The sequence below is a fragment of the Suricata suricatta genome, chromosome 2, assembly GCF_006229205.1.
Source record: "Suricata suricatta isolate VVHF042 chromosome 2, meerkat_22Aug2017_6uvM2_HiC, whole genome shotgun sequence".
Classification (NCBI taxonomy): Eukaryota; Metazoa; Chordata; class Mammalia; order Carnivora; family Herpestidae; genus Suricata; species Suricata suricatta.
In genome coordinates, this window is record NC_043701.1 from 40615549 (window position 1) to 40627558 (window position 12010).

Here is a 12010-nt window from a genome sequence, read left to right on the forward strand (position 1 = left end):
ATACTAAAGGGGACTTTTTGATTGGAATGAAAGATCATAAGGTAGAGAGTATGAAAAATAAAAAACACAAAGCAGTAAAAATAAATATTTCCATAAAAATTAGTCAAGGGATCCATAAAATAAAGGGATGTAAAATATGATACCATATACCTAAAACATAGGGTCAGGAGGATAGGAATAAAGAATGGGTTTAAACTTAAGTGACCATCAACTTCATATAGACTGTTATATGCAGAAGATCCTATACACAAACCTAGTGGTAACCATTAGTAGATATGCAAAAGATGAGAAAGGAAGCCAAGCATACCACTAAAGAAAGCCATGAAGGAGGGCAAGAAAGGATCAGAGAAATCTATAGAAACAACAGAACAAGTAACAAAACAGCAATAAATACATATGTATCAATAATTAATCTGAATGTAAATGGACTAAATGCTCAAATCAGACATAGAGTGCCCTAGTGGATAAAAAAATAAGACGCATCTATATGCTGTCTATAAGACACTAATTTCGGACCTAAAGACGCTTGAAGATTGAAAGTGAGGGGACGGGGAAACATCATTCACACGGATGCTAAAAGAAAGCTGGAGTAGCAATACTCAGATAAACAAATTCAAGAGACAAAGATGGACACATATAGTAAAAGGACAATCCAACAAGAGTATACAAACAGTTGTAAATATTTATGTACCCAGTGCGAAAGTACCCAAATACATAAAAGAGTTAACAACGAATATAAAAGAAGTACTTGATCGTACTACAAGAATAGTAGGGGGCTTTTAACACCCCTCTGTACATCAGTGGACAGATCATCTGAACAGAACATCAACAAGGAAACAGTGGCTTTGAATGACACACTGGGCCGGGTGGATTGAACAGATTCAGAACATCCCATCGTAAAACAGCAGAACACACATTCTTTTCAAGTGCGCATAGAACATTCTCCATAATAGATCATGTGTTAAGCCACAAAACAAATCTCAGCAAATTCAAAAAAATGGAAAGTTTTACTATGTATCTTTTCTGACCACAACACGATGAAACTAGAAATCAACTACAAGAAAAAGTCCTGAAAGAGCACAAAATAAATAAACAAACACACACACACACACACACACACACACACACACACAACAAATCCATGGGGGTTAAGTAGCATGCTATTAAATAATGAGGCCAACGAAGTCATCAGAGAGTACATGGAAACAGGGTTGGTTAAGACAGTGGAGGAGTAGGGTAACCCTTAGCTTGCTTCCTCCCTTGAACACAGCTAGATAAATACTGTGAACACCCAGAAATTGATTTGAGGATGGAGAGAACAAAGCTGTGCATCTACAAGCAGAAAAGAACAACTACATTGTGGAAGGTAGGAACTGTGGAGAGTTGATTTTGGGGAGAAAAGAGCCATGGGCTTTGCAAAGAGGAAGGAGACTTGACCACTGAAAGAAGGGAAAGGAAGAGAGAAAGTGAAAAACTTAAAACATGTATAGGGGGTTTCACAGGAAAAACTTTCCCCCCAAACTACTGACTGGGGAAAAAAATGAAAGGTTTTTGTTGTTGTTGTTGCTTTGTTTTGTTTATAAACCGCAGAGCACAGAATCTAAAGCTTTGGAGATCAGTGCCATCACCAGGGACACACACCTGGCAGCGCTCCACTGGGAAGGAGGGCAGAGACCCGGGAGTGGGCAGCATGGTATAAGGACACCCTGGGGCACACAGGGAGAAACATTTCCTCCTCAGGAGTGTATTTGGTAGCGGTAACACAGCCTCTCCACGGTCCCTGTTTGCCAGCATAGGAACAAAGATGCTGGCTGAGGGCAGCAAATTATGACACTGGCTTTGCGTTATGACTTACCATAAACTCTGAACCATTGCATGATCGTGCAACCATCTTCCGGGACAAGCTGGCACCAGCCACAGTGCAGCAAGACCCTGCTACAGAAAATCAGAGCAGGCTACACCATGGGAGTCTCAGGAGTTTAGAGATCTGAAACACAGCCACACTTGAGATAAAACATAGAAGGCTGGTGCTGCCTGGCAAATGGACAGCTCAGACACGGGATGAAGGCAGGGATCTGACGGAAGCCTGGGACACAGGAGTGGTGATTCTTTGCTTGTCTGCGAGGGCTTCCCCAGGAGTGGTGGGCACAAGCTCCCCATTCTGGAGATTAGAGATCAGATCAAAGCCATTTTCACCCCTTGCCCACCAGCAGTGACCAACCTCAGTGAACTAAACAGTGCCACCAAGTGGAGACTGAAGCCATTACACCAATATAATAAATTCATATCCTTCAATAATCACTCCGAATGTAAATGGACTAAATACTCCAATCAAAAGAGTATAAAAATGGATTAAAAAGTGAGACCCATCTATATGCTGTCTGCAAGGGACTCATTTTAGACCAAAGGACACCTGCACATTGAAAGTCGGGGGGGATGGCAAGCCATCTATCATGTTAATGGACATGAAAACAAACCTGGAGTAACCATACTTCTATCAGACAGACTAGATTTTAAAACAAAGACAAAAGAGGAGAAGAAATGTATTATATCATAATTAAGTGGTCTACCCATCACTATCACTGTAAATATTTATGCCCCCAATGTGAAGTTCCCAAATATATAAATCAATCACATACATGAAGAAACTCATTGATCATAGTACAGTATTAAGAGGGGACTTTAATGCCTCACAGCAATGGACAGATATCTAAGCAGAAAATCCACAAGGAAACAATGGCTTTGAATGACACTGTGGACCAAATGCACTTAACAGATAGATATATTCAGGACATCCCATCCTAAAGTATCAGAATACACATTTCTGCGAGTGCACATGGAAATTCTCTAGCACAGAACACATAGTGGGTCACAAATCAGCCCTCAAAAAGTACAAAAAAGATCAAGATCATACCATACATATTTTCAGATCACAAAGTTAGGAGACGAAGTAAACCACAAGAAAACCATTGCAAAGACAATATGAAGGTTAAAGAACATCCCACTAAAGAATGAATAGGTGTGACACCTAGGTGGCTCGGTTGGTTCAGCATCCAACTCCTGACTTTGGCTCAGGTCATGAGCTTGAGCCCCATGTCAGGCTCTGTGCTGGACATGGCACCTGCTTAAGATTCAGTCTCTCCCTCCGCCTCTCTCCCCTACTTGCACACTCTCGCTCAATCTCTCTCAAAATAAAGAAGCATTAAAGAAAAAAAGAATGAATGAGTTAACCAGGAAATTAAAGAAAAATAAAAAAGTACAATGGAAGCAAATGAAAATAAAAACAACAGTCCAAAACCTTTGGGATGCAGCAAAGGCAGTTCTACGAGGGAAGTATATTGCCACACAGGCCTACTTCAAGAAGAAAAGTCTGAAATACTCAACCTAACCTCACACCTTAAGGAGCTAGAAACGGAATGCAAATAAAGCTGAAAGCCAGCAGAAAAAGGGAAAAAATAAAGATTAGAGAAGAAATAAACAATATAGAAACAAAAACCCCCCAGTAGAACGGATCAACAAAACTAAGAGCTGGTTCTCTGAAAGAATTAATAAAATTGATAACCCTCCAGACTTACCAAAAAGAGAAATTACCAAATAAATTCCTGAATGAAAGAGGAGAAATAACCAACACCACAGAAATCAAAGAATTATAAGAGAGAATATTATGAAAAACTATATGCCAACAAATTGGGCAATCTGGAAGAAATCAATAAATACCTAGAAACACACAAACTACCAAAACGGAAACAGGAAGAAACAGAAAATTTGAACAGACCCATAACCAGCAAAGAAATTGAATCAATAATAAAAAAATCTCTCAACAAACAGAAGTCCAGGGCCAAATGACTTCCCAGGGATAAAGAAGTTAATACTTCTTATTCTCAAATTGTTCCAAAAAATACAAATGAAAGGAAAACCTGCAAACTCCTTCTACAAGGCCAGCATTACCTTGATTCCAAAACCAAAGACCCCACTAAAAAGGAGAATTACAGACCAATATCCCTGATGAACATGGATGAGAAAATTCTCAACAAGATACTAGCAGATCAACTCCAATAGTACATTCAAAGAATCATTCACCATGACCAAGTGGGATTTATTCTGGAATTCAATATTCACAAATCATTATGATACAGTCAGGTGAGTGTCCGGCTTTGGCTCAGGTCATGATCTCACGGTTAGTGGGTTCGAGACCTGTGTCAGGCTCTGTGCTGACTGCTAGCTCAGAGCCTGGAGCCTGCTTCCGGTTCTGTGTCTCCCTCTCTCTCTCTCTCTCTCTCTCTCTCTCTCTCTCTCTCAAAAAAAAATTTTTTTTTAAAAAGAGTACATATATCGTGATAGGTAAAATAAATTAAATGAAACAATCAATGAAATAAAATAAAATGATTACTTTATTAAAGAAAAACACCTGCCAACCAGGAATACTACCTGGCAAATTTGTTCTTCAGCTACAAAAGAGAGACAAAGACTTCCCCAGACAAAAACTGAGGGAGTTCATCACCACTAGCACTACCTTACAAGAAATGCTTTCAATTACAATCACCAGAGGATGTTTTGATAACTTGATTCTAGAGCTCTGTTAGAAAATACATGAAAGTATTCGGAGCATAAACACTTTGACCCAAACGTCCTACATCAGGAATTTACCTAATGTATATACTATCACATACACATGTCCATCACACACACTTTACATGTATGTACAAGGACAGACAATGCAACACTGTAGTAACAACAGAATAGACAGTAACCATAAAATTCATTATCAAGTTAAATGACATATTTATGTGTTAAAACCATATAGCCTATTTAAATATTATGTGGACTAATGATAAGTATTGATGCAGAGTTTACATCATTGTAGAACAATCTCCAAAGTCTACTTTTAAGTAAAGACCATGTCTGCAGAACAGTGTTTATAGTCTGTCTCTATTTTTTAAAAACGAAGAGAGGAATTGGGTGGTAAGTACACGTGCAGGTGTATGCACACTTGCATCGTCACATAGCATCTCTGGTAGGCGACATAAGAAACTGGGAAGAGTGGTGACATCGGAAGGACTGGGGATCAGGAGTGAAAGAGAGACTAATTTTTACTGCATACTCTTGCATTGTCTGGATTTTTCTGCCATATACACATAATTTTTCTTGCCTTGTTGAGGGAATATTGTTTTTATTCAGTATGAATATTAGAATCCTAGGTTTATTCAATCACTGTAGTTTTAAATTGTTTTGCAGAGTCAATATTTTTATTCAAAAATGAAATTTAAAAAAGTATACAGCAAAGGCTCCTTCCTACCCATGACTTCCATCCCTGTGGATCTCCCCCACCAGAGATAACGATTTTCAGTTTCTTATATACCACTTTATACATAATAAGCAAATACAAACACATATATTCTCCTGTCCTTCATTCATTTTTACAAAGACAAATTACTATTATATAAACAATTCTGCACACATTGCTATTTTTACTTAGTAAAATACCTTAGAACCAAAATTACAATCCACAAAAGAAAATGTAGCCTAGACATCTTAAAAACGAAATGCTCTTGTGCTTCAAAGGATGCCATGAAGAAAGTGAAAAGACAACCCACAGAATGGGTGAAAATTTTTGCAAATCATAAATCTGATAAGAGTTGTGTATCTAGAATATATAAAGACCTCTTAAAATTCAATAATAAAAATTTTTCTGACTTCCAGACAAGATGGTGGAGTAGGAGGATCCCAAGCACACCTCCTCCCAGGATTACACCAAATACTGCCCTATCAGAGGAAAGAAACCAGAAAACAACCTGCAGACTGGCAAAACTCACTCTCTACAGCTAAATGTAGAGAAGAGGCCGCACCAAAGACAGGAGGAACGGTAGAGATACAGTCAGTAGCCAATCTGACCTATGTGACTGTCCACCCTGGGTGTGGAGAGAGGGAGAGGAAGAGATCCCACACCAGGCACCCCAGACACAAGGAAGCCACACCGGAAGGTGAACCCCAGTAACGTTGTCTTTGAAAACCAGAGGAGCCTAACTTTGTGGGTTCTTATAATCAGTGGGACCTCACACCTCACTCCTGGTCACTACGCTCACAGGCAGGAGATGCAATTGACTTTTCTAACACAGAGAAACAGAGACTTAGACAAAATGAGGAGACAGAGGAGTATGTCCCAAATAAAGGAATAGGAACAAATCACAGCAAGATAGCTAAATGAAATGGAGATAAGCAATATGCCTGATAGAGAATTTAAAGTAATGGCCATGAAAATTCTCCCTGGCCTTGAGAACAGACAGAAGTTTTCAGTGAGACCCTCAGCAAAGAGAAAACAAAGAACCAATCAGGGATGAAGAGCTCAATAACTGATATTAAAAATACACGAGAGGACACAAATAGTAGACTAGTAGCGACCTGAAGGGCAGAGTAACAGAAAGTAAGTGAACTGAGCAGAAGAGAGAGAAAGAAAAAAAAAAGAAAACAGATTAAAGGAACCAGTGAACCCATCATGCATAATAACATTCTCCTTGTAGGGATCCTAGAAAAAGAGCAAGATAAGGGGGCAGGACGTTTATTTGAAGAAATAGTAGCTGAAAAGTTCATGAATCTGGGGGAGGATTTTACACCACTAAGGTCGCTCCTGTGATTCACACAGGATGCTTTAAAGTCTATCCCCAAATCACTGGAGTTCTGTGGTATCATACATCAGTTTAGATGAATTTTATATTTTTAATGTTACTTATTTTGAGAGAGAGAGAGAGAGAGCGCGTGCACGAAGGTGCTCCTGGCATGAGCACAAGAGTGGAGAAGCGGCAGAGAGAGAGAATCCCAAGCAGGTTTCATGCTGTCAGTGAGTACAGAGCCTGAAGCAGGGTTCAATCTCACAACCATGAGATCATGACCTGAGCCAGAATCAAGGGTCAGATGCTTAACTGACGGAGCCACCCAGGTGCCCCTAGATGAATTTTAATAATAGCATTTATATTTCAGTTTTTGCATTTGTTCCCCTCCGGAGGATTCGATTTCCATCCATTCTCATGAAGGCTCACCCCTCTTCTACCGCACCCTTACCATTCCACATCTCTAATTATGCCCACCTTGTGGCTCCTTCTCTACAATGCTTTAATTCCTTTGTCATCCATGTCCCCGGCGCTTTGCTCTGCAGTTCTTTCTACATCAGGCTTGCTTAATCAAAATGATAGTCTACTTGAAGACATAAAAAATAATTTTAAAAATTAAAAAAATTGTAAATGCTGAAAGAAGTTCAAGCTGAAATAAAAATAATTAGTAACACTAGTAAAACTAAGTATATAGCCAAATTCCGAATACTCCTATTGTAATATGGTTGTGTGTTAATCACATAAGGTTAGTATAAAGGTTAAAGGACAGAGTATTAAAAGTAACTATAACTTATTAATAAATAGGCAATATAAAAGGAGGTAAGTTGTGACACCAAGAACTCAAACGTGGAAGGAAAAAAAGGATAGAGCTTTTTTTCAATTGCTGATAGCAACTGAAGCTATCAGCATAGACTCTTGTGTCTATGTTTTATATAAACCTTATGGTAACCACAAGCACAAGCCCACAGAAGATTTACAAAGATAGAGAAGTGAATCAATGCATATCTCTATGGAAAATTATCAATTTACAAAGGAAGGAACAAGAGAGGAAATAAAAAACAAGGAAAATACAAAACAGCTAAAAAACATTAAGATGACATTAGTAAATCTTTACCTATCAATAATTACACCAAACACAAGGCATAGACGGGCAGGATAGATTTTAAAAAAAAACCAAAACAACAACCACCTATATGCTGCCTATAAGAAACTCATTTCAGCTTCAAGAACACACACAGGCTCGAAGTGAAGGTAACGAAAAGGATATTCCATGTAACTATAAACCAAAAGAAAACCGAGGTAACATATCAGACAAAATAGACTTTAAGCCCCAAATGGGAATGAGACAAAGGAGATCATCATATATTGATAAAGGGGTCAGTTCAGGAGGACCTAACAGTCATAACAACACTGAAGCACCTAAATTATTAGGCAAATACACACAGGAATAGAGAAACAGACAACAATACGGTAAGAGTAGGGGACTTTCAATATCCCACTCTCAACCATGGATAGATCACCCAGACAGAAAATATAGAAGGAAACGTTGGACTTGAACCACACCCTAGAGAAAATGGCCTAACAGACATATACAGAATATTCCTTCCAACAACAGTAGAACACACATTCTTCTCAAGGGCACATAGAACATTCTTCAGGAGAGATCATATAACAGGTCACAAAACAGGTCTTAGCAGAACCCTGATATCATACCAAGTATCTTTGCTAACCAAAATAGTATGAAACTAGAAATTAATATGAGGAGAAAAACTGGAAAATTCACAAATATGTGGAAATTCAACAACCAAAGGGAAATTTTAAAAAATGCTTTTGAGACAAATGAAAATGGGAATACAACATACCAAAATTTATGGGATACAGCAAAAGCAGTTCTAGGAAAGATGTTTATAATGATAAATGCTTATGTTAATAAACAAATCCTGAACAACCTAACTTTCTAGAAAAACAACAGACTAAGCTCAAAATTAACAAAAGGAAAAAAACAAAGATCAAAGCAGAAGTAAATTAGAGACTAAAAACTAGGAAAAAAAAACCAAAAACAAAGCTAAGAGCTGGGTTTTTGAAAAGATAAACAAAATTGACAAACTTAGCTAGACTAAGAAAAAAGAAGAATCAAATAAAATAAGAAATGAAAGCCACATAATTTATATGACAGAAACACAAAGGATCATAGAAGACTGCTATGAACTATTATACACCAGCAGACTGGATAACATAGAAGAAATGGATAAATTCCCAGAAACATACAACCTACCAAGACTAAACAAGCAAAAAATGGAAAATCTGAATACAGACCAATAAGTAAGGAGATTGAAGCAATCAAAAATCTAACAAAGAAAAGCCCAGGACCACATCATTTTCCTGGTGAATTCCACCAGACACTTAAAGAATTAATGCCATTCCTTCTCAAACTCTTCTAAAAAACTGAAGAGAGAACATCATTCTGAGAGGCTAGTATTACTCTGTTACCAAAACCAGATAAGGATACTTTGAGGAAAAAAAACTACAGGCCAATCTCCCTGATGAGTACAGTTGGAAAATTTCTCAAAATATTAGCAAGGAAAATTCAATAGAACATTAAAAGATCGTATATCATGATCTAGTGGATTTATTCCTGGGAAACAAGGATGGTTCAACACAAAAATTAATAAATGTGATATACCAAATTAATAATTGGGGTATACCAATAATTGTGATATACCAAATTAATAAATGTGATGTACCAAATTAATAAGTGTGATGTACCAAGTTAATAATTGTGATATACCAAATAATTGTGATATACCAAGTTAATAAATGTGATATACCAAATTAAGAGAATACAAGATAAAAATCACGATCATCTCAATATATGTGGAAAAAATATGTGACAAACTTCAACATCCTTTGTGATGATAAAACTGTCAAAAAATTGGGTATAGAAAGAATAAACCTGAACACCATAAAGGCCACCTATGACAAGCCCAAAGCCAACGTTACACTCCATGGGAAAATTTAAAAGCTTGTCATCTAAGGAGGCACCTGTGTGCCTTAGTCAGTTAAGCATCTGACTTCAGCTCAGGTCCTGATGTTGCCATTCCCAAGTTTGAGCTCCATGTTGGGCTCTGTGCTGACAGCTTTGAACCTGGAGTCTGCTTCGGATTTTGTGTTTCTCTCTGTCTCTCCCCTACTCATGCTGTCTCTCTCAAAAATAAACATTAAAAAGTGTTTTTTTAAAAAAAGCTTGGGGCGCCTGGGTGGCTCAGTCAGTTAAGCGTCCGGCTTCCAGCTTGGGCACAGGTCATGATCCCAAGGTTCGTGGGTTGGAGCCCCGCATCAGGCTCTGTGCTGACAGCTAGCTCAGAGCCTGGAGCCTGCTTCAGATTCTGTGTCTCCCTCTCTCTCTGACCCTCCCCTGCTTGTGCTGTCTCTCTCTGTCTCTCAAAAATAAATAAAAAAACATAAAAAAAAAAAAAAGCATATCCTCTAAGATCAGGAACAAGAATGGCCAGTTTCACCACTCCCATTCAACACAGTACTGGAAGTCCAGCCAGATCAATCAGGCAAGAAAAATTTAAAAGCATCTAAATTGGAAATGAAGAAGTAAAACTGTCTTTGTATGTAGCTATGATCTTACATACAGAAAATCCTGAAGACCACCAAAAAACTATTATAACATAAAGTAGCAAGATATCAGAAACCAGTGTGTCTCTACACTAACAATGAAATATCTGAAAAGGAAAGCAATCCCATTCACAATACTGTCAGAATGACAAAATACTTAGGAGTAGATTAAACAAGGAGTTCTATATCCCTAAAACTATAAGACTTTCATGAAAGAAATTGAAGAGACACAAATAAATGGAAAAACAGCTCATGTTTGTTGATCATAAAAATTTATATGGTTAAAATGTCCATATTACCCAAAGCCATCTAGAGATTCAATGTAATCCCTATCAAAATTCTAGTGTGAAAAGCCCAGGACCCAGGATATTTCCCCCTCACAGAAATAGAAAAAAAAAACAACCTAAAATTCATGTAGAACAACAAAAGACCCTGAATATATTGACCAAACAATCCTGAGGAAGAGCAAAAAACCAGAAGCATCACACTTCCTGATTTCAAACTATACTACAAAGCTATAGTGATCAAAACAGTATGGTACTGGCATAAAAACAGACACATGGACCAAGAGAAGAGAATGGAGAGCCTAGAATATTCAATGGGAAAAGGGTGGTCTCTTCAATAAACACTGTTGGCAAAACTCAATATCCATATACAGAAGAATAAAATTGGATGTCTTTCTTAGACCTCTCCCCAAAATTAACTCAGAATGAATTAAACACCTAAACACAAGACTTGATACCAAAAAAATTCTAAAAGAAAATGTAGGGAAAAAGTTTCTTGACACTGGTCTTGACAACAATTTTTTTTTAGATATGACACCAAAAGTAGAAACAATAAGAGCAAAAATAAATAAACGGGGCTCCATCAAACGGAAAAGCTCCTACACAGCAAGAGACAATGAAATGAAATGGTAACCCATGGGATGGGAGAATATATCTGCAAATCATTTATCTGATAAGGGGATAGTATCCAAAATATACAAGGAGCTCACACAACTCAGTAGCAAAAAATACAATCTGATTTTAAAATGAGAAGAACTGAACATTTTTTCCCCAAAAGATGACATACAAATTGCCAAATGTAAGTGAAAAGACACCCAATATCACTAACTGTCAGGGAAATGCAAATCAAAACCACAATGAGATACCACCTCCTACCTGTTAGAATGACTGTTATCAGAAAGACAAGGGGTAACGTATATTGCAAGGATATGGAGAAAAGGGACCTGTACACAGTTCCTGAGAATATAAGTCAGTACAGCAAGTCCTGCAACAGTTTTCACAATAGCCAAGATAGGGAACTAACCTAAGTGTCTGTCAAAAGATGAATGAATAAAGATGTGACACACACACGCACACACACGCACACACACAAACATTCAGCTAGGAGAAAGAAGAAAATCCGTTCACTTGCAACAACAATGGATGGGCCTTCAGGGCAGTATGCCAAGTTAAATAAGGCAGAGAAAGAAAATATTGTATGATTATCACTTTCATGTGGCATCTAAGAGAGCTAACTCATGGAAACAGAACAGAATGATGGTTACAAGGAATGGGGTGGGGACAGGTTATTAAAAAATACAAACTTCCAGTTACTTCTGAAAGTCCTAATGGATAGCATGGTGATGATCGTTAACGATACTGTATACTTGAAAGGTGCTAAGAGAATAGATCTTAAATGTTGTCACCACAAAAAAGAAATGGTAATTATGTGAGGTGGTGGAGGTGTTAACTAGTCTTACTGTGGTCATTATTTCATAATATATAAATGTATTAAGT